Source organism: Pyrgilauda ruficollis, unplaced genomic scaffold (genome assembly GCF_017590135.1).
Source record: "Pyrgilauda ruficollis isolate IOZ18807 unplaced genomic scaffold, ASM1759013v1 scaffold116, whole genome shotgun sequence".
In the NCBI taxonomy this organism is placed as follows: Eukaryota; Metazoa; Chordata; class Aves; order Passeriformes; family Passeridae; genus Pyrgilauda; species Pyrgilauda ruficollis.
In genome coordinates this window covers 1,386,191-1,411,470 of record NW_024509877.1, presented here as the reverse complement: position 1 = coordinate 1,411,470, position 25,280 = coordinate 1,386,191, and the positions used below count along the sequence as shown (strand labels likewise).

At 44.4% G+C, this 25,280-nt stretch overlaps 1 long non-coding RNA gene across 1 annotated transcript; it reads left to right on the top strand.

Moving 5' to 3' along the window:
• Positions 1–5,140: 5,140 nt before the first annotated feature.
• Positions 5,141–24,809, top strand: LOC121362043. Its single transcript, XR_005956438.1, has 3 exons — positions 5,141–5,274; positions 8,767–8,970; positions 21,526–24,809. It is a non-coding gene; the product is annotated as an uncharacterized LOC121362043 (long non-coding RNA).
• Positions 24,810–25,280: the final 471 nt, after the last annotated feature.

The following is a 25,280-nucleotide window of genomic DNA, read 5'->3' as shown; positions in this document are numbered from 1 at the left end:
CGGCGGCGGGGCGGGGAGGCGGCGGCGCCCGAGCGCGGCTCCGCGGGGGAGCGGGGGCGGCGGCCGGGGGGATCCAGCCCCGGGGACGGGCGGTGCCGGAGGGACCGCGGCGGTGGGCGAAGAGACGGCCTGGGAGGGTGTTGGGGGGAAAAGGTGTCGGGGCGGCGTGTGCGCGGGGATGCGCGGGGGAGCGGCGGGAGCGGGATGCGCCGGGACAGGGATGCGCCGGGAGCGGGATGCGCGGGCGGTCACAGGCACAGCCCTGGCTGCACCGAGCCCTCCCGCAGGGACCGCCGCTGACGGGTTGCGCGGTGGCCTTCCCTGGATCACTGATTTCCCGCATCCCACAGCGTGCCCCACCCAGCAGAAACCCCGCTGCGGGGATGGCTCCCACAGCCCGGGCACTGCCGTCGAGGGGCAGTACCCAGCCATCCCTGGCTGCCCCCGTGGCCTCGATTCACTAAAGCCTCTTGGCATGTGCTTCAAGAGGACGTGATAAATCCTGCTCAGTAACCGCCGGGCAAACTTGACTGTTTGCATATATTTTTTAAAAATTTATTTTATTATTACTATTCTTTTTAATGACTTCTGGGATGGGACTGGAGACACAGCGCGACTTAACATTGTTTTCAGGTAAAACCCCATGGCAGTGAGCGTTTGCTATCTGATTGCATGTTCTTGCTTTGTATTTTATTCTACGTAACTGCAGAAATACCAATATACTCCAAACGTGGCAGGACTGAAGGAAATCCCAGGTTGCCCCCAAAGTTGTCTTGGGCTCTGGTATCTGATGCTGGGCTTGCAACTAGGCATTAAGCATACAACTGCATTCTTGCTGTGCTCTGGTATCCAGTTGGAGGAACCATGGCCTTTCATCCCTTGCATTACTTTGGCTTGTATTTCTGTCTTTTGGTTATAACTATAGTTTAATTTTTATATTATTATGCACGGTCACACTTCCTCCTCTGAGAGTCTGGAATAAAATTCGAGAAAACATCAGGGGGGAGGGAACACAGTAATATTCTGGAAATTAAAATAACCCTCCATTTAAATATTTTCTTTCTTTAGTATCAATGACTGTACTGAGTTACTTTTTTTGTGGGGCAGTGAGACTGCCCAAGACCTAGGCTGCATTAGGCTTGAGGGATAAGCTCATTCCCGTGGGCTGAGCGGTGGCTTGTCATACTGGAGTGTGCTCACTGCATCAAGTGGAGGGTGTTAATTCACATCTCCATGGTTTAATCTGGTGGAGCAGCATGCTATTTCTCACTGCAAATAGAGGAATAGCCACACGGAGGAAAAAAAAAAGTTGCAAAAATAATACCAGTTGCATGCAAATTCAACATGTTCCACAGTAGCGTATGGAAAAAGCTATAGGAAAGCAACGTCAAGCTCAACTGCAAAATATTGAGTCCCTTCTTCCTGCCTCACTGAGCTTGGCAAACTTTAGCAGGCTGGTGGAAAACAAGCAAACAAATGGCAATAGAAAAGCCTTTATAAATCAGGCTAACAGGAAAGTAAGGCTGCAGCTTATTCTTCCTGGCAATAATTAACTCTGATGAAGGCCCCCCATCTCCCTTTTTGAAATAGCTAGCCGAGGGTTGTGGTGCCTGCAAGAAGCATTTGCTCAGCAAGGGAGCAGCTGTCAGCTGCATGCTGGTTTCTCCTCCCTGGGAACAGGCTTTAACACACTGTGATATGGGCAATGCTTCACAGTTATTGTAAACACTTAGGATATTTGTCATATATTGTTTGTGCCTACATGACACCTATCATTTTAAATCTGGCAGCTGAAATATCTGTCTGTGATTACAGTGGAACTGCACTGATTTTCTAAAGTGAATATATGGCTAGGAGACTGACCTTCCTTCTAGTAAACCCTTAAAAACTAAAACTAAAATGCTCCTGATTTTTTTGGTTGCTTAGTAGAACCTCTTGTGGTTGTCTGAAGGTTGTCTCTACTCAAAAATCAATTGCTCATGGAAAGCAACATCACATTGAGACAGGTGGAGCTCTAAAGAATACCTTCAGTTTTCACCAGACAGAAAGGTCTACACTGCAACTAACAGCACTGCCAGCAGTACTGCAGGAAAGGTCCTTATCTGATTAAGTAATTGAGGTTGTCATAAAAAAAAAAAAAGCATTAGCAGTAAGAGCCCAAACTGCAATTGCATGAGCAGCCTTAACCCTCAAATGCCTGATCTCTCTGAATGCCATATTTCTCAGCTTGCACGTGCTTGTAATGCCTTTCTCAGAGGAGACACAAACAAGCAGTGTGAGAACCACAGATTAGAAGTCCTCTGGCAGCAGGAGTCCTCTTGCTTTGCTGAATTAGAGATGTGAGCATTTCCACCACTTCTTGCACCATTGTCTCCTGCCTCAGGGGAATCTAGCAGTCAAATTCTTTGGATGGTTAATTGCTCTAGCTTGGGCAATTCTGTGGCACTAGCACTCAGTCTGTGGGTGTCTTCCCAGGACTGATTTATCCCCAGCTTATCCTTGAGACCCACTGTGCCTTCTTTCTTGGCTATTTTTGTCATTCACAGTACACCTTTCCCCTGGAGGCTCATGCTTTTTGGGGCCTTTGGACTAGAAATTAAAGTTTCAGGTATAAGTAGTAGTTTGTATAACAGACATTCAGAAAAAAAAATCATAGTTCTCCTGGTCATTTCCATCCAATCAACATCTACTGAAAAATTAGTATGTATCCATCAGTGCTGACTGAGCAAACAACTCCTGAGACAGCAGTTTTCTTACAATAAATCTGTAGTAACCCGAACCAGAGTTTGTAATTCATATGCAGTTTTCTCAAACTCTTACAACACTCTTGTTCAATGTGGGGAATGTATCTACTCTACAAGTCATTTATCTTGGTCTTTCCTTTATTAAACAATAATAAATTTAGAAATTGTTGAATCATAAGTTTTCATTAGGAGTCATTTATCCTGTGCTCTAGCTAATCACTCTACAGAAGCATGCTTGTGGTGTTAGTTACTCAGACTAAGACATGGGAGAAAAAATGGTAGGAATTTCTTGCAAGCAGAGCTTTTTCACAGCATACAAAACAGAATGATGATGGGAAATATGTCAAATGCCAATAGATGAAGTACATCTCCTATGAGAAAAGTGAAAACTAAGTGACTGCCTTAGAAAAACCAAAGCATTACAAAGGAAACAGATGTGTGCTGTTTATGAAAGCAGCTCATGAAAGAGATGAGTGAGCCTTTTGGAGGCATGGTATTGCTTCAGATCTTCTGGAGAAAGGCAAGAAAATAGAAACTCTAAATATGCTATCATCCAAATAAAAACTGCATTAGATCCTTAGATCATCTTTTGCTCAACACTGGTGAATTCTTCATTTTCTGCTGTCACTGAGTTATGTATCTGGTCTTGCTTCAAGAGTGATTGTGCCATTACTGCCCACAACAGCACTCTTTCTGTAAAATTAATCTAATGTAGGAAAAAACAATGTCTCCAGGCTCTTTTCCACAAGCATAACATACACCAATCTAAAGACTAAGTTCAGAACTAAATCAGCATGAATTTTGCTTCAGTAAGCACTACGGACCCTTCCCAAGGTATATTAAAACTGCAGCTTTGTTTGGTTGTTTGGGTGTTTATGTGTGTGTGTGTTGGTTTACATCAGGTAGTTTATAACTTTTCTCCCAAGACTGCATTTTTTTACCTTCTGGCACTCTTTGCTACCCCAGCTGGAATGCAGTTCTGGGAGGTGTATCTACCCTGAAAGCCAAATCTACCAGATGGTGGCACAATCTGCACCAGGAGGTTGTAGAGCAAAATGTTTTGCTTTTTTTTAACAAGTCCTCATTACAAAGAGGTTATTTATAGTGTTGTTCTAATAAGGAGCAGAAACAGAGCAGCCTTTTATTAGAACTCACAATAAAGGCCATTACACTGAGGGCACCCTATGCATAAATACCTCTTACTTACTGTGCAAAAGTTGGCCTGGAGAGCAGAAAAATTCAGCTTGTATTAGCAAAGAGTTCATTTAGGTAGGAAGGTTTTAAAGAGTTTAAGCAGCATTAATTCAATTAATTCCACATGTGACAATGTCATTTTATCCTAATTATTTAAGAATTCAGAAATGAGGGGAAAAAAAAAGAGAGAGAAACTCTGTTCCCTCATGAGAATTCATCTGAAAAGTTACAACAAAAGTTCTGTAAGTTTTCCTGTTGGAAAATAACCGTTTAGAACAGCCTTTCCCCAGTCCAAATACAAAAAAAAAAAAAAAAAAAAAAAAAAAAAAAAAAAAAAAAAAGAAACACCAAAAAAACCACACAAAAAACCTCTTATCTTCTAGGTGAAAATAAGTGGGTGAGAAAAAGCAGCAGAGGAGCTCCTTTTGGCTCACTCCCCTGCAGTGAAGGTGCTTTCTATATGTCCTGACCGAGGCATCTGCAGCCAGGGGATCTGAGGCACGTAGGTCTTGGCCCCTCCTGGGTACAGGCTGCTGGAGGGTATGCTTTGTTTAAAACAACCCATTAATAAATTCCGGCTTTAGGGCAGTTTTCTCTGTCTCTTGGAGTCGTTGGAGTGCGGGTGAAGAGCAGCCCGCAGGATCCGGGAACGTGCTCCGAGTCTGGCTTAGGGATGGAGCATCCCGGTCACCCGCTGCTGCTCCTGGTGCTGCTGGCCCCCTGCCCAAATACACCCAGCGCTCTCTACGCTAATTTTTGGGCTTGTGCTGCAGGACAGGTGCTTTCTCTCTCCCCCCCGCAAAGGCAATAACGCCTTGCGTTACAGCCGCAAGTGCAGCTTCGGGACGTTTTTAGGGAAAGCTGGGAAAAGGGCAGAGCAGAGAGAAGAAATCGAGGAGGCAGACGAGAGTGTCCGTAGGAGACAGACGATTCAGGCTGGGGACGTATCCTGATGGCCAGCAGAGATGGTGCCCACCGCCTGCCCGCCGTGCCGGAGCATCTCCCCCGAGCCGCGCTCCCGAGCTCCCGGAGAGAGCCGGGGCTGGCCATGGCACCCGCCCGCCGCAGAGAGGCACCACGGCACCGAGACACGGCGAGGTGCCCGGAAAACATACGGGAAACTGGGCTTTTCCCTCTGCCAGCAGGAGAGGGACGGAGGGGACGCTGCCCGGGGAGCCCCTTAGAGCCAGTGCGGGGAGCTCGAGGCAGCCGGGATCGTCGCTGCTGATCATTGTGAACAAGGCGCACACGCAAATGACTGGAAAACTAGTGGGACTGCAAGTGAGACTTCTCAGCTCTTAAGCAATAGCAAGGAAAAGGTTTCTGGAGCGGCAGGGTGAGTTACACAGCGAGGAAGAGAAATTCCAGCCCATATTCCAGCTTTTGTCTCAAGCTTTCTTCCTTGCATGTCACTATCTACCAGGCATATCTGTAGATGGCAAAGCCAGTCTGGTGCACCAGTGGCTTCACTGACTTTGAAAAAAATATGTTCTTTCCTTCACATAAATCTGGGGGAAATTGCTTATAATGAAGGCTTTGGGTAGCAAAGAACTCCACACTAATGGAGCAGAGTTGTACCTCTCAAAGCCTCACTTCAGGCTTTGGTAACATCCACAAGATGCATAGGACTCTTTGAACCATGGATGCAGGGACAAACTAAATGTAGAACAAGTTTCTCTGATGTAGAAAAATCCCATACATCTGCTAGTAGTATAACAGCAAGCAACCTTGGAGAGTCTGGATATATTGTTTTGAATTGCTTGTAAACTCTGTTAAAAAGAGAGACATTTTTAATATTGTCATTTATGTAAGTTGCTACTAATATTTAAATTAGCAAGGTCAGGTTTACTCCTCACAAAATCAATGAACTGAGAGCTCAGCATGGCTTATTTATCCAGACATTCTAGGATACAGGAATGCTAATCCAACAGTGTTATTGAACAGAGCAAAATCTTTTGCAAAAGACAAGATTAAGAAACACTTATACCATGTAGTGTGGAGATAAAATTATCATATTTGATGCTTGTTTGAGGTGAAGCTGGGGATCTCTAGCCACTCTTACACCTCTTTTTTCTATTAACTGAAAAAATTGGAGCACTGATAAATGGTTGGGACTTTCTAGTTAAGATCGCCATCTGACCCAAGCCATAAAGAATACTGAATTCATTTTCTTGTTTCTACTGCACAGGTGTGCAATATATCCTAGGGTTAATTCACTGGTTTACATACAGATGTTTACAAGGATAAAACTAATGAAAAATAAGTATTTAACTGGCTTATCTTCATCTGACATTCAATATGTGCCTGGAGGAAAGGTTTCCAACAGCCCGTGCTGTGCAGTAGTCCCTTCCCTTACACTTCAAAAAAATGAGAGCATGTCATGAATTCTGAAGCCATTTCAGTATGGCATTAAGCTGATGCTTATGAGTTTTGTTCTGATGCTGTTGCTATGCCAATTTGAGATAGGAAAACAGTCTCTAAGCATTTACTGAAAACATTGCTCATCAATTGGAAAAAAAGGAAATGGGGAAAAAATCCAGACATCAATCTGGTACTTGAAGAGAAACACAAGCTCCCCTGTTCTGGCAGCCGGTTCTCCCACATGTACACAGAGCCCTCTCCCTGCCATTGTGAAATAGTCACATATGTCAACCACCCAAAAATGTAGCAGTGAAGAGCAAAAGAGCACTAAGCAGAGGCTTTCTTGCCACTCCTCTCAGGCAGTCACAGTGTTGCTGAGTTGAGCCCAACAGTTTTACCAAGCTCAGGCCACACTGGGACAACAACATTTTTCTCCGTTAGAGTTGATGAGCACAAACCCTGAACCCAAACATAGAAAGAGCAGTTAAACTGTATTTACTGTGTGATATAGACAGTTTAAATCTGCCCTCTGAGCATCCGTTTGGACCATGAGAAATTAGTTTTTCCACTCCCTTAGGCCTTTTGTGCCCTGGCCACATGCTGAAGGAAGAAATTGCAGGTGGATAGAGTGTGCAATTGTCTGAGGAGGTGACGTGATTTAATTGTGCAGGCTCCAGGCAAAATGCTAACTGTCAGGCAGGACCGGATGCTGCCATAGTCCCAGCTCTGGGCATCCCTCAAGGATAGAGTTAATGGTGTGTGGCACTAGGGATTGCAGAACAGCACAGCTTTTTCCATCCATAGTAAACCATGCTTCTTCTCATGAAATGTCTCAGTATTTAGTTGAACTATATTTAGAAGCATTCACATTCGCCAAAACAACACAAAGAAAAAACCTCAAACTCATCAGAACTCTCCTTCGTAATGAGGTATTAATATACTTTTACCCAAAGTAAAAGTCAAGAACTATAGCTATAGCTATAGCTAAGGCTATAGCTTTCTAATATTTTTTGGGAATCAGAGTTCTTCTTTGTTTCTATACTTTTGTTCAAACTTACAGCATCATACTGTTGCTTGTTGTATTCATATTTATTTTGTGTGCCAAAAAGAGTTTAACAGCATCAGAAAAGGGGATTTGGATACTTTGCTTAGTGTTTATCCATGGGAAAGTTTTACTTTTGATTCTCAGTTTGAAGAAAGTTCTCAAAGCACAAGAAGCTCCTGCTTCTGACCAGCTGTTCTCTAAAGATCAGTCCATGTTAAGTTAAGGGTGCCGCAGTCACCCCAGCCCCTCCACCCCTCTCCCTGCCCTCGCATGATGACTCAGCTTCTAATGACACAGTCACACATGGGTTTTTCCACAGCACCTGTCCTGTTTGACAGCCTGTAATGAATGAAAGGGTTGAGCAATGTTTATTTTTATCTTCTCTTTTCTATTTGCGCTCTGCTTTGGGGACAACTGTCAAAAGCATATTTAACCACTTACTTTTAAAGACTTGCACACATCCTTCCAGTCGCATCCCTGTGCTTATAAAATTGACCTTCAGAACTACAGCTAAGTCACAATTTCCTAGTAGAAGACTATTTTACTTTACTTTTCTGATTAAAGAAAAGACCCAGCAGTATTTTGCGTTTCTCATAAGGGAACATTTCATCTTTGAGGGGAAATGGAGCTCTTCCAGCTCTTCCACAGCACTGTTGTTTTAATAGAGTCATTCTGCCCCATTCCACACGGGAATACTATTACAGGTATTTCATGTAAAACATTTAGCAAGACAGCTGGCCATGGGACTGAGGGATGCTCACAGAGACAATGCAAACTGTGTCAACAAGCACTAGCTTAACAAGCATGTAGGCACAACTGCAAAAATAAACATTTGTTCTTCCTTGATCCTTGTTTAAACCATTGATGCTCACATCACTTTCCCTTTTCTTCTGTGGTTGTTCCCTATCATCAGGAGCCTCATTTCCTCGTGCTGTTTTCCTTCTATCTGTCCCATACTGGGAGGGTTTGACCCAAGAAGGGGCTGGCAGAGAGCCTGAACAGATGCAAACCCTCAGCCCCTTCTCTTACCCCAAACTTTCCTCTTCAGTCCTGGCTGCTCTTCCCCTGGAAACCCACCCGCTTCCACTGAACCTTTGCAGACAGAAGAACTTCCTCTGTGTGTGCACAGCCATGACAGGCAGCAGCACACATCTGCCAGCTCCAGCTCATCAGGTGTGCTTGGCCAGCAGAAATAACAAAATGCATGCCCTTCCAGTATAAGAAACCTACAGTGAAACCTTTGATGCTTGCACGAACAAGAGCATGAGTATTTTGATCCATTTATGAAGTGCTTTCACTTCTCCACTTACCAGGAGGAGCAAATAGGATGGCCATTCAGGGGCTGTGCAGGGGATCAAACCTTTGGCTTTGTGTGCTCTGGAACTGTGGTTCCCATCTGCTTACATCAGTCTCTTTTTACAGATTAGTTCTTCAAACCTCCATGACCGGGCAGCAGTGAAGCGATTGCCCACAGGGAACTGTGTCATTCCTTATCCATGAGCAGAGTCATTGCTTTTCCTAACACATGCAAGCACCTGCAGTCCCTATTTGTACAGCTGTGTATCCTTCAGGGGAGAAGAATGCTCACCTAACCTGACCTTGTCAGGTGCCTGAACTGTGCTGCAGGTGAGTAAAAGGAAAGCGTTTCTGGATGCAGCCATGTACAGTGACTCCAGCTGCACTGCACACTGCTCTGCTTTCAGCATGTGGCAGAAGAAAGCAGAAAGTGAAGACAACATTTACAGTAGTTATCAGTGGGAAAAAGAGTGGGAGGCTTTATAGAAAATCTCTTCTCCAGATATTATTCACATCTAAGCGTGGTTTTTCAGGGACCTGCCCATCTTGCCTCCCTTTCTCCTCCCACGGATTTCTGCTCAGAGGGTACCACAGGGGTAAAGCAGCCTTTAACTGAGACCTCTATTCATTACCTATCAGTGGTTACTGCCACAGGAGGCTCACAGGTGAGATGAAGGCTTCATTTTTCCAGGTGATGTATCCATAAAGACTTTGCAAGTCCCTGCTGTAGGGCTGGCCCTGAAATGTAGCAGCAGGTCACAGCAAGCTCTGAAATACCAGCCCCAGCTGCTACCTTAAGGTTCAATTTAACCAGCACAGCTCCCCAGAGAATGACATTACCAAGATCTCTTGGTGAGCTGACTCCACAGGCTGGAAGGGAAGAATAATATTTCAAATGAGTGGACTGGCAGAGTTCAAAGGGATAATAAGCATTTAAATTCAACATGAAAGGCATTTTCCTATGCAGAGCTTTAGGATGGAATGTAGCCAGGCAGATAAGCTATTTAAAAGCCCCTTTAATCAAGACTATTAACATGGAGATTTTTTGTCATAATTAAAAACATCCCCCTATTCAATCACCTTAAAGGGAAAGTGATACAAAATGTAATTTATTTTTCTATTTGAATCCCTTATAAAAGAACAGCAAAAACATTTTTTTCCTTGCAGGGAATCACATTGTAATTAAAATTATCTTTGAGAGAAGACTCATTCATGCTCATATTTTAGCTTGCAGTGAACAGTCTCACTTGTATTTTAACAAAAAACTTAGAAAGCCTACATTTTTACTTCCCAAGTGTTACATTTTCTGACCATAAGCAATAGTGAAAAAACTTAAAAGGAAAATTTTTCTTCTCACAATTTTCCTGATATCTCAGAAGATGCTGTAGAAAAAAATGTCATGTCATGCAGAAAACACACTTTCTTTTTTGCTGTTTTTTTTTTTTCTTTTTTTTTTTTTTCTTTGTGAATTTGGAAGTAAACCACATTAAAAGAAGCCTACCTACTTTGCAGAAGGCAAAGCAGACAAAATAGTACCATGCACTTCTATTCGGCTAAGCTTGTGAGTACCAGAAAGGGAAGATGACACTTCAGGAGATACAGAGTGCTACCAATGCACCTCTCTCCTTTCCTAATTTAGGAGCTCTAAGTCCTGTCTGCTGTGAGAATCCCTCTTCCCTCCAAGATAGCTGTTGACTATTTAGCTCACAATGATGATGAATAGAGAAAAAATTAATAGGACCAGAGAAAACTTTCTCAAAGCAGCCACAGCAGAGATGCTTCATGCAGAAACATGGCATCTGAATGGAAACAGGCAGTCCTTAGCAGGACAAGGGCTGCTGTTCACTTTGTTTTCAGGCAGATTCGCAGACCTGAGTGGTTACAGAGGAAGAGCAGCATATGGGACATGCGTGAAACCTCGCCGAGCCTCCCACGCAGAGCTAAGGCAGCTAGCTAAGAACCTAATCCTGGGCAGGGATCTGACAGAGCTTTGCCAGTGTGAAGCAGCACCTCTCACAAGCTGAGAAGCTGTTCAGTGGTACAGCTGTGGTGACTCTGAGGATGTATCCTGTTGATCTTACTACATCCAGAGAGGTTGCTGAGTCCTTTGCTTGTCATGCTCCTATTGCTTTGCACTTCTCAGATTTTCAGAAAATGTCTTTGCTGTGAATCCTTCTTCATTTCAAACAAATACTGACTCAACTGGAAGATCCAGAAGGAGCATATATCACAATATATCATACACATCAACTCAGTGCTACCTCTGGTTTATAGCACAGCTCTGTGATAGCACAGCTCCATTGTTTTGTCCCTGGGACTTCACTGGCCAGCTTCCGCAAAAAGCCTTTTGTTGGACTGCAAAACCTGAAAATCAATTTGAAAATGCCAGTGTTCTTCCTGATGTCTTGAGCAGAGCAATTTCAAAGTGCATTTTATCCTCTCATGGTGTTGAAAGTGATCAAACATCTCCTTACCTGAACTGAAAATGCTGAAGCAGCTGCATAACCAAGCATCTGCTTGATAAGGTGGGACATCTCCATGCAAGCACCCATCTGTACAGCCCTGGTGTAGGTGCCCTGTCTGAGCCAGAGAATATATGCTGAATGGCAACTACCATGTGAGATTGCTGCCTGACAGGGATCTTCAAAGATCAAGATCACCCTTCACTAAAAATATTAGATATGTGTATTTTATCCTATAGATCTCTATGGGTTCAGAGCAGCATCTACCTTTTTACAAGTGAGGAGCATCTGCATCACCATAGCTATTTATAATATAAACTTCATATCAGCTTTTCCAAGCAGGTCTAAATCACAGGCATCATCTTGCTTTCCTTGGCAGCTTAGTCCTCTACCTTCACCCTTCAGAAACTTGATGAAATATGCTAATTTCCACCAGGCTCTGTCTGTTACTGTTCCTTAGAAGGTGTCTGTGCAGGCCACAAGCTGAATAGAGCTGTGCCAGCTTATGGCAGCAGGCATCAGCTGTGGTAAAACTTGCTTACCAATCCCTGAGCACTGCCATGTTCTGCCTTGTGCATTACAGGCAGCCTTTCCTTGGGCGTACATGTCTGGAGGAACAGAAAAGGCAGGATCCACCTGAGGTGCTTGGATGGTTCCTAGGCATTAAGTCTATTTAGTCACTGCTTGAAACTAAATCTATTTGAGGGCTGTTTGATGACTTTAGTTAATTAAAAGGCTCTTATTTAATGCTGGTTACTCTTACATTTAGTGAAAAAAGAGATTATTTCCAATATTGTCTCTTTGGATAAGACGAATTAGCTGCTTTTGCTGATATAATCTCCTCTTAGTAAGTAACCAAGAAAGATTCATTATTGTCTCTTGAACCTAAAGAAATGTCAAAGGTATTAAAACATTGACATTTTGTTGCAGTGAGATCTGTGAGATAAACCAGTAAGCTGCCTGAAGGCAAGATCTGAGATTACTCATCTGGTTCTGTTGCTGTGATATGTATGGCATTGTGGCATAAAATTGCTGTGAGTCACCCCCTCCCCTGTCCAGGTTCACACAAATTGCTGTGCACCATTTATCATGGTTATAATGGACTCAAAAGGAACAGAACTAGAAACCAAGAGCTGTTTGTGGTGCTGATTTTCAGAGCAAAATATGAGCTTGTTGGAACCTGTGTATTTTTTTACCAGTGCCAAATGAAATGCTGCACATGACCTTATCAGATGATGCTGAGAAAAAACAGTATTAAATCATTTGGGTTCAGCCAGTTGGTACTCAGAACTGTCTAAATGCCCTAAAAAAATATTATTTCTTCTAAATTAATCTCTTTTCTTCCACCTATCTTTCTTGGTCCCATTTTTATTTTATTACAGTCCTTTTCAAGTCCATTAAGAAGACAACAGGAAAAAATCCTTGCCTGGAGAAAATACCTGTCCTGTCTGGGTGTCCAAGATGCCCATTCTTCTTGTTCACACCCTGGGGACTGTGTCTACTGTCCAGCTGTAGCTCTGTTCTTCAGCCTTGTGCTGGCTGGCCTTGTGCCTTTGAGCTTATCATGGCCCATATTTCTGAATTTGTTTGAATTAAACCATACAGAGGCAGGCAGTTGTTATCCAGCATGTATCAGCAGCCTCAGTTTCTCTCTTTGCTGGCCAGGACAGGCTACAGGATGCCCTCAACTTGTTTCACCCTTCCTCCAGGATGCCTGAAAGTGTCACAGATCACATCGGGACAGCCATTCCACCAGCACACTTCTTCCCTTTCTCTGAGGATATGTTTTGGAGGTAATAAATACTTCTGGGCTTTCACAAAAAACAAAGCCAAACAAAGCAGGAAGAATGGCTTTTTGACAGTTTGAAAAAAGCAGATTAAGGGGTTTTTTTTTGCATTTCTTTGTTATAGAAGGTGGTAAGAAATGAGCTGTAGCACTACAGTAATGAGCATCAGCCGATATTCTTTCTCCACTAACCTATAGCCTCACTGGCACATAAACCAGTGCTAAAACAGAGAGGCCTTGGTATCATTAAAAAACACATTTTCTCAAATATCACCTTTGAATTAAAACGGATTTTAACATCAAAAATCCCATGACTGCAGCCTTCACAGAGTAAGGAAACTACTCAAGCTATAGCAAGGCCTTACTGCCTTCTCACTAACTCTGTTCTGGATCTTGTTTTTAGCCTGGAGAGAAGATAACTGACAGGGAACCTCGTTCATGTCTGTGAGTATCTAGAGGGAGGGTGCCAAGAGGATGGATCCAGGCTCTTCCTGGTGGTGTAAAGCAATAGGACAAGTGGCAGTGGGCAGAAACTGATGCACAGCAAGTTCCATCTGAATATGAGGAAGACCTTCTTTACTGTGCAGGTGACTGAGCACTGGAAGAGCTTGTCCAGAGAGGTTGCGAAGTCTCCATCATTATTCAAGATTTGCCAGCCCTCAGGTCTTTTTTCTAAGGAGAAATGAGAACTCTGTCAGTTTTGAGTGGTGGGGTTTCTTCAGAGTGGAGACAAAGCCTTATTCTTCTCAGACACTGAACAAGCTTGTTGTATCTTGTGCCCACAGCAGAGGGATTCACATCAGCCTCCATGACCCTGGAAACTTTCAGCTGAGATAGCTCAGCCCCCAGAGCTAATAGGTTCCTATGCAGTTACCCATGCTACCAATATTTTCTGTTTATTTTACAGTGTTTTCAGTGGTGAGCCCTCTCCCTGCCTCTCAAGAGCTGAAAGCAAGGAAAGCCCATTCAGTGGGGCTGCCCTGACTCTGCGGTTTTGCTTGGCTACTGCTGAGCATTTCATTTTAACTCTTATTGCCACTGAGAAATGCTCAATTTCAGTGGCTCAAGTCTACTCAAGATACTTCAAGGCAGCTCTCAACCACCCCCCACTCAACCATTCCCCACTGTTCCCTTGCTGGAAAACAGACATAACTGTTATGCTATAGCTCCTGCTCCAAGGAGGAAAGGGAATGAAGACAGCTGGATCGCTCCAGTCTGTGCAGGCCAGGAGCCACAGATACATTTTCATGTGGCTCACATCTGCATGAGAAGAACCCACAGATTCAGTTTGTGGAATACATACTCAGTCTTCTCTCCATGTCTCCTCTTCCTCACCAGAAGAAGATCCAATCTTGATCTTGATTGTCTATTTAATGCTCAAAAAAGATATCCCAGACTATCCTTAAAAGCCTCTTGATGAGGATCCAGATTCAGATGCAACCTGCAGGCAGCCTCAAACTTAGAAGAGCCAGAACTCACAGTGGACCCACGCTGGTACTGGCACATGAAATACAGATTTAATCAGGAGAGGGACACCACCAAATAAAAACAGCAGCTCCATCACAGTTTCCAGTCTTTGTCTGCCTTTCTGCAACTTTGTCTGCCTTCAGAGTGCAGAGAACAGGGCACACACCCCCTAGCACTCCCCAGCAAAATATCAAAGTGTAAACAATCTCTTTTGGGCTTTAGATGCTTTTGGCTCTTCCTTCTCCTGGAGCCTGGTCCCTGAAGACACCCAACTCCCCCAGCCATCCCTCCATCCCCAGACTCCTTTTGTCTTCTGGCTGAGCTGTCCTACCCCATGGTGCTTGACAAACCTCTTCCCCAGGATTTCTGCCCCACATCCTGTCTCCACCCTGGCACAGTGGATGGCACACAGGATCTGTGTGCTTCCCGAGTCACTGCAGAGCCAAACAGGCAAAGCTCAGCCCTGAGGATTTGTCAAACCCTGACATGGCAGGCACAGAGAAGAAAATAACTCTGCTATCTTTTTCAGAGCAGGCTGCAGCTTCGTGCCTTCGTTATGTATTACTCTTGTCATCAGCCAAAAAGCGTGCAGGAAAACAGCCAAGCCTAGCTTATCAAATGTGCCTGGTAAGAATATCTTGTGGTTTAAAGCCTTGGCACAGCACACAGCACAGGCAAGTGCTTCTGCTGCAACTGTTTGAATTTTCCTGGCTATTTTGGAGGGAGGCCACGGGGACCAGTCTCCCCCTGAAGTTGGTCATGTGTGAGTGTCTTGCTGAACCAAGGCCAAAATTTCCCTAGAAGAAAAAAGGCAGAGCTTGTATAAAAGCATGACAATCAACAACAACAAAAAAAATATTTACTCTCATTTCCATAAGGCATGGAAATGAGGAACAAATCTACAGTAAATTAGTTAGAGATGAACATTTGGATTCAGATTTCATTAATGTGCACATCTGGTTAAAATGAGGCTGATTTATTGCAAGCTCTAAGGAGATGTATGGGCCTCTATTAAGTGATTAGGGAGAGGTGTCTCCCTCCTCCTCCAATCACTTTGTTTCCTGTTTTAATTTCGTAATAGCCGGTTTGAAATTTCCACAAACACTAATGGGATCTGTTTTCCCTCATGAGAGTTCACTCCACCTCCTTTGATAATCAAAGATATGACAAGGCAGCAGCCTTTAGCAGAAGACTATTGGCACAGCCCTGGGCACAGTCTGCCAGGATGGACTCGGCAGGGCTGCAAAGGGCAAGTCTGCCCTGATGGGGAAGAATTTCTGTTCCCAGAAAGACAGCACAGCATTTATAAAAAGTCACTCTTCCATATGAATGAAATGGCTTGCACGAAGTGGGTGTATAGCTAAGCTGAGCACCAGGCACCTGATGGTGACATTGAGCACCTGAGGGTGGGGGTGGCAGTGCCAGCCATGGGATGCTCTGGGGAGCTGCAGGTGCTGCGATTTTTCAGCCACCACTAAGCCCTGTTCTCCTGTCCCATCCTTGCCAGGCTGCTGGAGTTCCCATCCAGCCCATGGGCCACACATTTTATGCCCCAAGGCTGCAGGAAGCTACTGCCTGCACAGGCCCATGGTATGGGTAGTCCAATCCATTGCTGCATCCCTAAATAATGTGGGTTTAAAACCTGGTATTGTAAAATTTGCCCAAAAGGCAGTCTCCATGCTCTCAGGGAAACACTGGTGGGGTAAGATTTATGTCCCTTCTCAGGTGCCCAAGGGTAGGAAAGGTAAAGGTGACTCTACATAACCCCCATGTATGTCATTGTTTACTCCTAGAAAAGTTCATCTGGCAGTGTTAGGTGTGTGAGGGAGAAATTAAGCAGACGTGGGTTTCATGTGGCAGCTGGAGCTGAATGTACTCAGTTACTGCTCAAGCCCACACAGTAAGGCTGTGGAAGGGATACATGCATAATTCATATACTTTTAATTAAACGGTAACATCTTTCAATACATTGAATTTACTGCAATTACATTTATTGCAATTACATTTATCTCTTCACACCCTTTGACCTACTGAAGCATCTTTTTTTCTTTTAAGTTACTTTCTGTATGTTACCAATATGAGCATAAAAAACACTAACTGGACTTTTGGACTAGTCATGACAAAGGAGACCTGGAGCTGTTCCAGGCTGTCCCCACTGGAGACAGCAGTGCCAGAACAGGGATGCCCAAGGGTCACTGATGGAGATAGAAGCTGCCCTGAGCTGACCCACAGCTGCAGGGAACAAGTCCTGCATGTCCTAAAGCTCCTCCCTGGGGTCTGGATACAATGTTTTTGGAAGAGTTTTCAAGCAAGCAAAGGCTTTCCTGCAGGAGCTTTGTTCAAGCAGAGACTGCAGTGCAGCCAGGGCTGTGCGAGCTGGTGGGAACAATGGTTTGGGATTGGCAGAGGAGGCCCTTGGACACCAGCTTGGCAGAGGAGGCCCTTGGACACCAGCTTGGCAGAGGTGGCCCTTGGACACCAGCTTGGCAGAGGAGGCCCTTGGACACCAGCTTGGCAGAGGAGGCCCTTGGACACTGCAGCACTGCGCAAAGATTTTGTTCAGGAGAAGGGCGTCCCTAGAAAGTGGAGCCTGGCCCTTTTGCCATTGAACTTGTAGGTAATGCACACAGCTAGGAGCTGAGGAGCAGGCTGCTGAGACCCACCACGGCACGTTCTCCTCTGCCAAACCCATTGCTCAGCCCCCTGCAGTCTGTGATGGGATCTGCTGGGTGCAGTGCGGGGTCGGTGTCTGGCTCTGCTGGGCTGGGCAGGCCACAGCACAGCTGCGCTGCTGGGGACCACTCCTGCATGGAAAGATGTTTCAAGGCACCAAGGATGGGCCACAGGACTGGCAGTGCAGGGATTCGAGTCACTGCACTAATCCAGTTTTTCCAGAGAGGGAACCTGAATTGTCTTGCTGGGGAAGGATGGGAGATAGGAATCCCACAAGGGTAGAATGAGAGTGAAGAAAGGAGACACCTCCCTCTCCTGCCACATCCCCCATTTCTTTCCAGTGCTTCAAAGTTTAGCACAGCAATATGGAGCAGCATAGCCAAAGACCTCAGTGGTAGGAAGGGATAAAAGGGTGGTCACTGCTACAATGTAGGATTATTGTGAGGACAGGGAGGCTGCAAAAATACCCTGTCTGAAGCAAGAAGAAAGAAAGGAGAGAAGAAGGAAAGAAGCATGGGAGGAAGGGAAGGAGAAAGAAAAGGAGGGAAGGAGAAAAAGGGAAGGAGAAAGAGAAGGAGTGAGCTATGGAAGGAAGGTGACTTTTGTCACACTTCTTTGGGGTGCCTCCATTTACTAAGGCCTGGCTGATAAAATGAAGATTAACAATCCAAAATATGAGAGCAAAATCACTCACTTCAAGGGTAGGGCAAATGATAATATCCTCTCTTTAACACTTCTCTGTGTCCTTCTCTGGTGCTATGGAGTATGCAGGAGAGTCACTGAGGCTGAGCAGTGTACCCACAGGAATTTACTGGACTTGATGGGAGCTCCTGCAGCCCTGGCTGATGGCAGACCCTCACTAGCTGGTCTCTAATGAGAGATCATCTCACAGAGATTTCCTGGTTGGCAAAAAACTCGTTGTGCTTTAATGCCGATTAGACACTGGACCCAGGACAGCAGAAGGGGAGGTGAGAGATGAGTGAGACACAGAGGAAAGGTGGAAAAGTGCTGGTGGAGGAACACCTTCTGAGCATCAGGGAAAGCAAGAACTGGCCTTCAAAAAGGCAAAAGATTTTCAACTGGAAAGTCAACAAAGCCAGAGGTGCTTTTGTGGAAGGGGTGCTCACAAGGGTAAAGGAAGCAGGCACCCATGAAGCAGTCTGGGAGTGAGTACCAAGCAGAGGAGGGAGGAGGATTGGCAGGGTGGCCTAGAAAGGCACTAAGGGGCTGCAAGGCAGGTCATTAGAGGAGGTACCTTCTGTTCCCAGTGGCTCACTACAGCCAGGGCAAGTTGTCAGGAACCCACACTGAGCCTTGGCATGTTGAGCTGGAAGTGGAAAAAGGGGAGCACTCTTGGGCTGCAGAGCTGTCAGCTCCAGCACTTCCCATCCCTGTCTTCATACGTCGGCAGCCTTGGCGGAGATGCTTCTCAGGGGCTGTCATCCTGGCCTGGCCACAAGGGAGCTGGGAGCCACTGTGACAAGGGCACTGCCGTTCTCACCCAGAGCGAGCTCGTGCACTGCCAAAGGCGCCCGCTGCAGCTCTGCTGCACACCTCGCTCTGCTCCTTGAGCAAACACCGGTCCTGTGGGGGTTGGTCAGCTTTGGAGGGCACAAGTTTGAAATGCCTTTGCAGGAGGGAGGAGTAATCAGTCTCACAGTGATGCTTCTACCACTAAATCCCTAATTTTGCACACTCAGGTAGAGGGGTGGCTCACACTGACCTTTCTCCCCAGAGCCTCATGCATCTATTTGTGGCCTCACAGCATGGGCACAAGGCAGCCTCCAAAACCTCAGAGCCTCAGCTCTTATTGGTGCCTCTTACATACACAAGCACCTCAGCTCTCAGCCTCAACAGCCCCAAACCCTCACTGGGTGGCCATGGAGCTGCAAATATCTCAGCTCCCAGCAAAGCAGTGCACATCCCACCTTGGAGAATGAAGAGGTTGAGTCAGCCACAGCAAGAAATGCACTCCAAGAAGGACAGAAGTGCTGGGTGCTATTAGCACTCCTCCCTCCAAAAAAACCCCACCCAGTCTTTGTTGTCTCATGCCACACCACCTTATGCCCTTGTCAAGCCTGGCAATGCTGGAAGGGGGCCAGCAGCCAGAGCAGAGCATGAGACAATTAGCACAGAAATAATGGGGGTTTTTTATTGTTTTTGAGAGCAGCAAGGCAAATAATTAAAAAAATAAGATATTTGAGTTCTTCACATCATGGAGTACCTGGAATGCTAAGCTGACTGACCAAATATCTTTTACGTAAATAATTTTTGCTGTGGTTTTCTTGGATTTCCAGAAGAGTTTGCTAATAAAAGGCAGAGGAAGAACAATGAAGAAGGGTTAACTTGCTCCCTGCTTGAAGAACTGAATAATCACTGCATGAAACAATAAAGATCCATGTGGCTTTTATGCCACTCTGATGACACAGCTGAGCACTCACTGGCATTATATAGCAAACACACACACTGTAGAAATACTCATTAAAAAGAACATAATTAGTATCAATTGCATATTGCTTATGTAATGAGACAATTTTGTATTTGTAATTTTAAAATAAACTAAAAAGGCAAATAATGTTTCAGGCCATACTTTGCCATCAGGCTGCCCAGCAGGTGACAGGATGGGGTGTTGCTGGTCTTGCTGTTGTTTCTTCTTGTTGTTGTTTTCCCTTATTCTCCTGACCATCACAGACCCTAAAGACTGGTGAAGAGACACCTCACAGGCCACATGTGCTACTGGCAGCACATAAGATGTAGTTGTAATGGTCAGGATTGTCAAACTCATCTGATGCCACAGCTAAACTGCTCCTATTTCCAGCTTCTCACAAAAAGGGCAAGCCTACTCTCCTCATCTGACACTAGAAGTTGGGATGCTCCCATGAACCTGTCCTGGGATGGCTGGGAAAGGGCATTTTTGGTCTTTTATGGGTCTTTTATTTTCCTCATTCCCTGGTGTATCCTCCCGCACATCTGGTCACAACCAAACGTGACTCAGGGTTTGCTGCAGGGTTGCCCTTCAGGTCAAGCTGCATTTGGGCATGGGGATCCCAGTGCTGACCAGACCCAAAGTTTTCATTGTGCTTGGCAAAGGCAGGGCCATTGTCTTTCATGAGCCTTGGGGTTCCCTCCCCTTGCCTGTGTCTGCACCCTGATGGGTGCCTTCCTACCCCCTTGCTGCCACAGAATTTTTGCACCACAGACAGGCTGAAACCATTGCCTTATTGTCCCCCTGCCCCAACTTAACAGTGCCTGCATGAAAAGTCTGTTTTCTGCTTGAGAAAGCATGTCCCCAGAGATATAGAATCAATCTCAGTGACTTCAAACTCAGTATCATAGATCAGTCACCTGATAATGACCCAAAAGATTGTTCAGATTTACATCTGACGTCCCCACACTTCTCCATTGCAGCCGAATTCCACAAGAGTATTTTCTCACCTGATAATGACCCAAAAGATTGTTCAGATTTACATCTGACGTCCCCACACTCTCCATTGCAACCGAATTCCACAAGAGTATTTGCCGACCTTTTAGTGCACAGCTTCTCATTACACTGCACCTCAGAACACTGCTCTTTAGCAGAGATCTTTATTAAGGAGAATTAATTAACTAGGTTTGCTGTCTGGATAATCAATTTTCTTGGTATAAATTGAGTAGAGTTGGAAGAACGCTGAGCTGTTGCTCCTCTGATTTCCCTGCATAGAGAATTAAAATAGAAGAAGATCCAGATGGAGAAATTGGGTTGGGATCAGATTCCATCTGAATCCAGAGTTTTGGCAACCTCAGAAAATGGGGTGAACATTGCTGGGATATAATTTCCTAAGTGCACTGGGAAAGTTAATGTCAAAATGTCTCTAAATCTCTGATTTAGAGATCTTTGAAGGAAAGGGAAATGTTTCATTCTGAAGCAACTTTTCATTTAGACATTGAAAGAAAGGCAAAATCAAGGGCAAAAATCGGAGTGAAATTTTTAAATTGTGTTTGGAAAACAAATACAGTAAACAGGCTTAGTTTGGGTCTTTTTGGTGAATATGTTTGTAAATTTTCCTCCATGGAGCAGTTTAACAACCTGGTGTCTCTCAGCTCTGTGTGGAGCATTCTTCCCCACCCCTTCCACTCCAGTAATACTTTTTGTTGCCTTTTGAGCCCTAGATGAAAGCCCAAAAGCTGGCCAAGTTTTGTGTTTGTCTACCTTGATCCTGCCAATGTTTTCTGGCTCTGGTGTTCAGCAAAGTGTGCCCCACTTAATGACCCCACAGACAATTGGCACCCTACAACACTAGACTGCAACTTTAAGCTGAAGAAAACCCTCTGGGCTTTATGAAGAAATTATCTCTTCATTTTTGATTTGCATTGCAATTTTTTATATGATGGTAGATCCACTTTCCTAACAAGCAGATGTTTCCTTTAATTGGCATGTCGCCCCTTGCCTCCTAAATGACTGGTTTGACTACAAATTGCTCAGACTCTGTGATTTATTTTTCATCTCTTTTATTGCAGGCATGAATACAGGAACAGGTAAACAGCGGAGCCGTAAAAGTTTCTCTTTAGGCATGTTTTCAACAAAATGCCATCATACACTGCCTGATGATACACGCTGCTACTCAGGTGAAACAAAATGGTGTGAGCAGTCATGCTTTAAAGCTGCTACCCACCACTCAATGCTGCAGCTGCCCAAGAAGCCTTCTCCTCCACTCACTCTCTATCTTCCCTCCTTCTCCACATCATCTACAGCTTCTTTTACGGCGCTTAACTTTACAAAACACAGTTGTGAGGCTAATCTTACATGCAATTACAGATCAGTCTCAGTATATTTATTGCAAACTCCTTGAACATCAGGACATTAAAGAAAAAAAAAGAAAAAAAAAGAAAAATATTCCATTTCATAATTACAAGTAGGTTTTTTGTAGCAAATGAACCAGAAGTGTATTCAGAAAAATAATAAATAAAAGCAAAGGCTATTTGTAAACAGTTCAAACAAAACATGATGCTGCCTCCAATGAAACATTTCACTGCATTGCTAGCTCTGTTTCAAATGGGCATGTAGGCATCCTGTTGCAAGAGAGTGAAGCCATGAACTGAAACTTTGGAGGAGTTAATTTTCAAATTTTGCACTTCCAGGGTCTGTGAAACATGAAAAGTCTGCACACACAATAGGATCTGAGAGAGGTGTGGAATCTCAACCAACATTTCTAAAGAAAACTCAGTTATTCCTTTTAAAACAAAATAGTGGAAACAGCTGAGCCACACAAAAAACAAAGCACAATTGGTTGGCTTCCATGAGACCGCAAAATGAGAAAATATTTAATTCCTTGCATAGCTATTTAAATGGCCAATAAATTTTGCTGGAATCACCCAAACATGACAACATTGCATTCCGCTGCTTAGAGACTTCACGCTGAAAAGCTGGGATCTGCTGACGGGGCCGGAGCATCACTCGGGGCACTGCAAAAAGCCGGGGCCATCCCTGATAGCTTTGCCAGCGTGGCTATAGCAGGAGGTTTCATCAACCAGCTACTCCCAGATGGAGCATGACTATAGCAAAGCCTCTGCGCTTATGTCACTGCCAGTTGTTATCCCAGCTCTCTGTTCTCCCACAAGGGATAAAAGCTGTTCTGACAAAAGGATATTTCTGGCAGTTTATTTACACCCAACACGGAAGGTTTTCGCTGGCACAGCTACGCCGATCACAAACCGTACCTCAAAGCTGAACCCTGGATGATGCAGCTGAGTCAGCAAGGGTTTGCAATGTAGACCTAACCAGAGGGACGGAAAGCAGGATTCATCTCACTTAACTTTAATCAGTATGAAGGTAGACACTTAAGTCAGAGGCACCTCCGGAAGACAGTTCCTTTGATCTCTCACCAGGTGAGAACTGAGCATTTTTATGTTAGATGAGATGAACCCTTTCCCAGGAGAGCTGAAGAGACAAAATCCTTTCAGCCACCCTTTTCTGTCACCAGTTCTGGAGACCATGCTTCAGAAGGCTGCTGTTCAAATGCATTATCTTTACACATGTCAATGTACATGATAATGATAGTCTGTGCTGGGCTTCATGCTGCCACAACTACAAATGCAAGCTTAAAGCTAGCTCAGATACTTCTGCACTATTTATAGACATACCTTCAGGCAGAGTATCCTTTAACACCTGTAAAGTTAAATTGTCGGAGCAAATCTGTAATATCTGCCCCTCTGCAATATGTTCATGTTAACATTGTCTTGTTCACAGCAGTTTTGGGTAACAGGTGTCCTAACACTGTCATTCCCAACCAGAGGTGAGGCAGAAGTGTTTCTTCAGAGGATGTGAAAACTGAGACGCTCAAGCATGGCTGAAGAAGGTACGTAGTAAGAAAAAACAAGATGATGACATTCCACAGTTAAAAGTTTAGTTTGATTTCAGTAAAACAGTTTTAATAAAGCTCCATTATACTGCAGAATAGGAAACGGTGGCAGCCAGTGGATAAGACACTAAAACACGACAAGGCAACATACTTGGAGTTGTTCTGTAGAAAATGTCCCACAAAAACTAAGCAGCCACATGAGCCTTTCCCTCTTCTCCTGGTGGGAACCGAAGAAGGAGGAATCTCTGCCCTTCTTCAGCTATCCCAGAGCATGCCTCAGCTATAAAGACTTGGCCGTATAAAGTAATCGTGGTTCATGTTACTTGTTTTCTGGTTCTGACTGTTTCAGCTGAAGAAATTTTATACAATGGGAGCAAAAATGATGCATTACAAAAATTAAACTAATAGACTGCTTATGAGCCAGAACATCTTGTAGGCTAGTCTGACTCAGGCATTGAGTTTTGCTAAAGGCTTTTGCTTTAAGTGACCAGACAGTCCTAACATGGATCTGTTTTGCCCCCAAACCTGAAGGCATATTGTGGGGTTCCTAAAGTCCACTCCATCGCAATCAGTATGACTGAAGGGTGTGTTCAGATTTTTTCTGTTTGTTTGGTTGGGGTTTTTTTTTCTGGGTTTTCTTTGACAATGACTTTGTGAAACTGTTGCTAGTTCAAACACAACTGAGTGTTACCTAACAGGCAGAAAACCAGATTGAGCTAGTCAGCACTGTGCAATTCTCAACCTTACTTTGTTTTCCTCTCCCAAACCAGCATTTCTAGTTACAATTTTCTTTTATTTGTTCTTTAAAATGCTCACTGTGACTTGGACATAGGCAAAATGTGCTGCTGCTTCTCCCTCACCAATACTCTCTGGGAAGTGGTGAGAAAAGAATAATAGGAAATTGCATTCTTCTCTGTCTGTGCATTTTCCCCTCCTTTCCAATTTTCTCACAGGGATTTAATGTTCCTAATGAATTTTTAAGAACCCTGGATTGATGGAGTGGGGCATTAAAACAAAAGGAACAGAAGTGTCCTGGCACTGTATCTAGCAGGTGGACAGCATACAAGTCATACCTGATTACCCAGAAAAGTCACTGGAATGCCCTTAAATCTACAGTCCAGGTGTGATTATGTGGCTCCTTGTGCCCACTGCTCATGTTGAGTCACTTGATTAAATTTTGTAATGTGGTTTTCTACCTAACAGTTGTGCTGTGTATTTTGACCCAATTTATGGCAACCAGAAAGTGTTGTGTTTGGTGGATTTAAATGGGAAGCCTAATGCTAATTTTTTGTCCCAGCATATATAAAGTAGACAAGTCATTTTATACCTTCACACTGCAAGACACAGTCTTACAAAGCTCTCCAGAACTCTCATTTTAGAAAAAGAGCAGCAGCTAACTCTGAAGGAAACCCAATCTCACAGCAATCACTTCCCAGCCTCCACACAAACAAACTGCTTAAGCTGAGATAAAGCCATCAAAATCAGTGCCAAATGAAGGGCAATATTTTATCTTAATACAAATCAGAGAACATAGTGTACAGAGTAACAGAAAAATATACATCTTCAGCCATACAAAATGCACAAAAGCTTTCCTGTTGAAAGAGTAGCTGACAGTCAGATATTGTTAGTTTTTTAGATGACCCTGCACTACTGAACAAGGGGAAACAGAGACCTTTTTTTTTCCCCTAGGAGATGGTTGGTAGTGTTACCTGTATACCATTAATTCCCTCCCTGTGGCTGTGGCTCTGCTAGTGTTGGACCACCCACCCCCCTTCGTGCCTGAGATAGCTCCACTGGATGTAGAGGCTGCTTGAGTGTTGGAGGTGAATGGGATGTATAGCCCTGCACAGGTCTGCTGGGACATACGTGCTGATTAGTAGAGTTAAAAACATGGGTATAGGCACAGCTATGCCT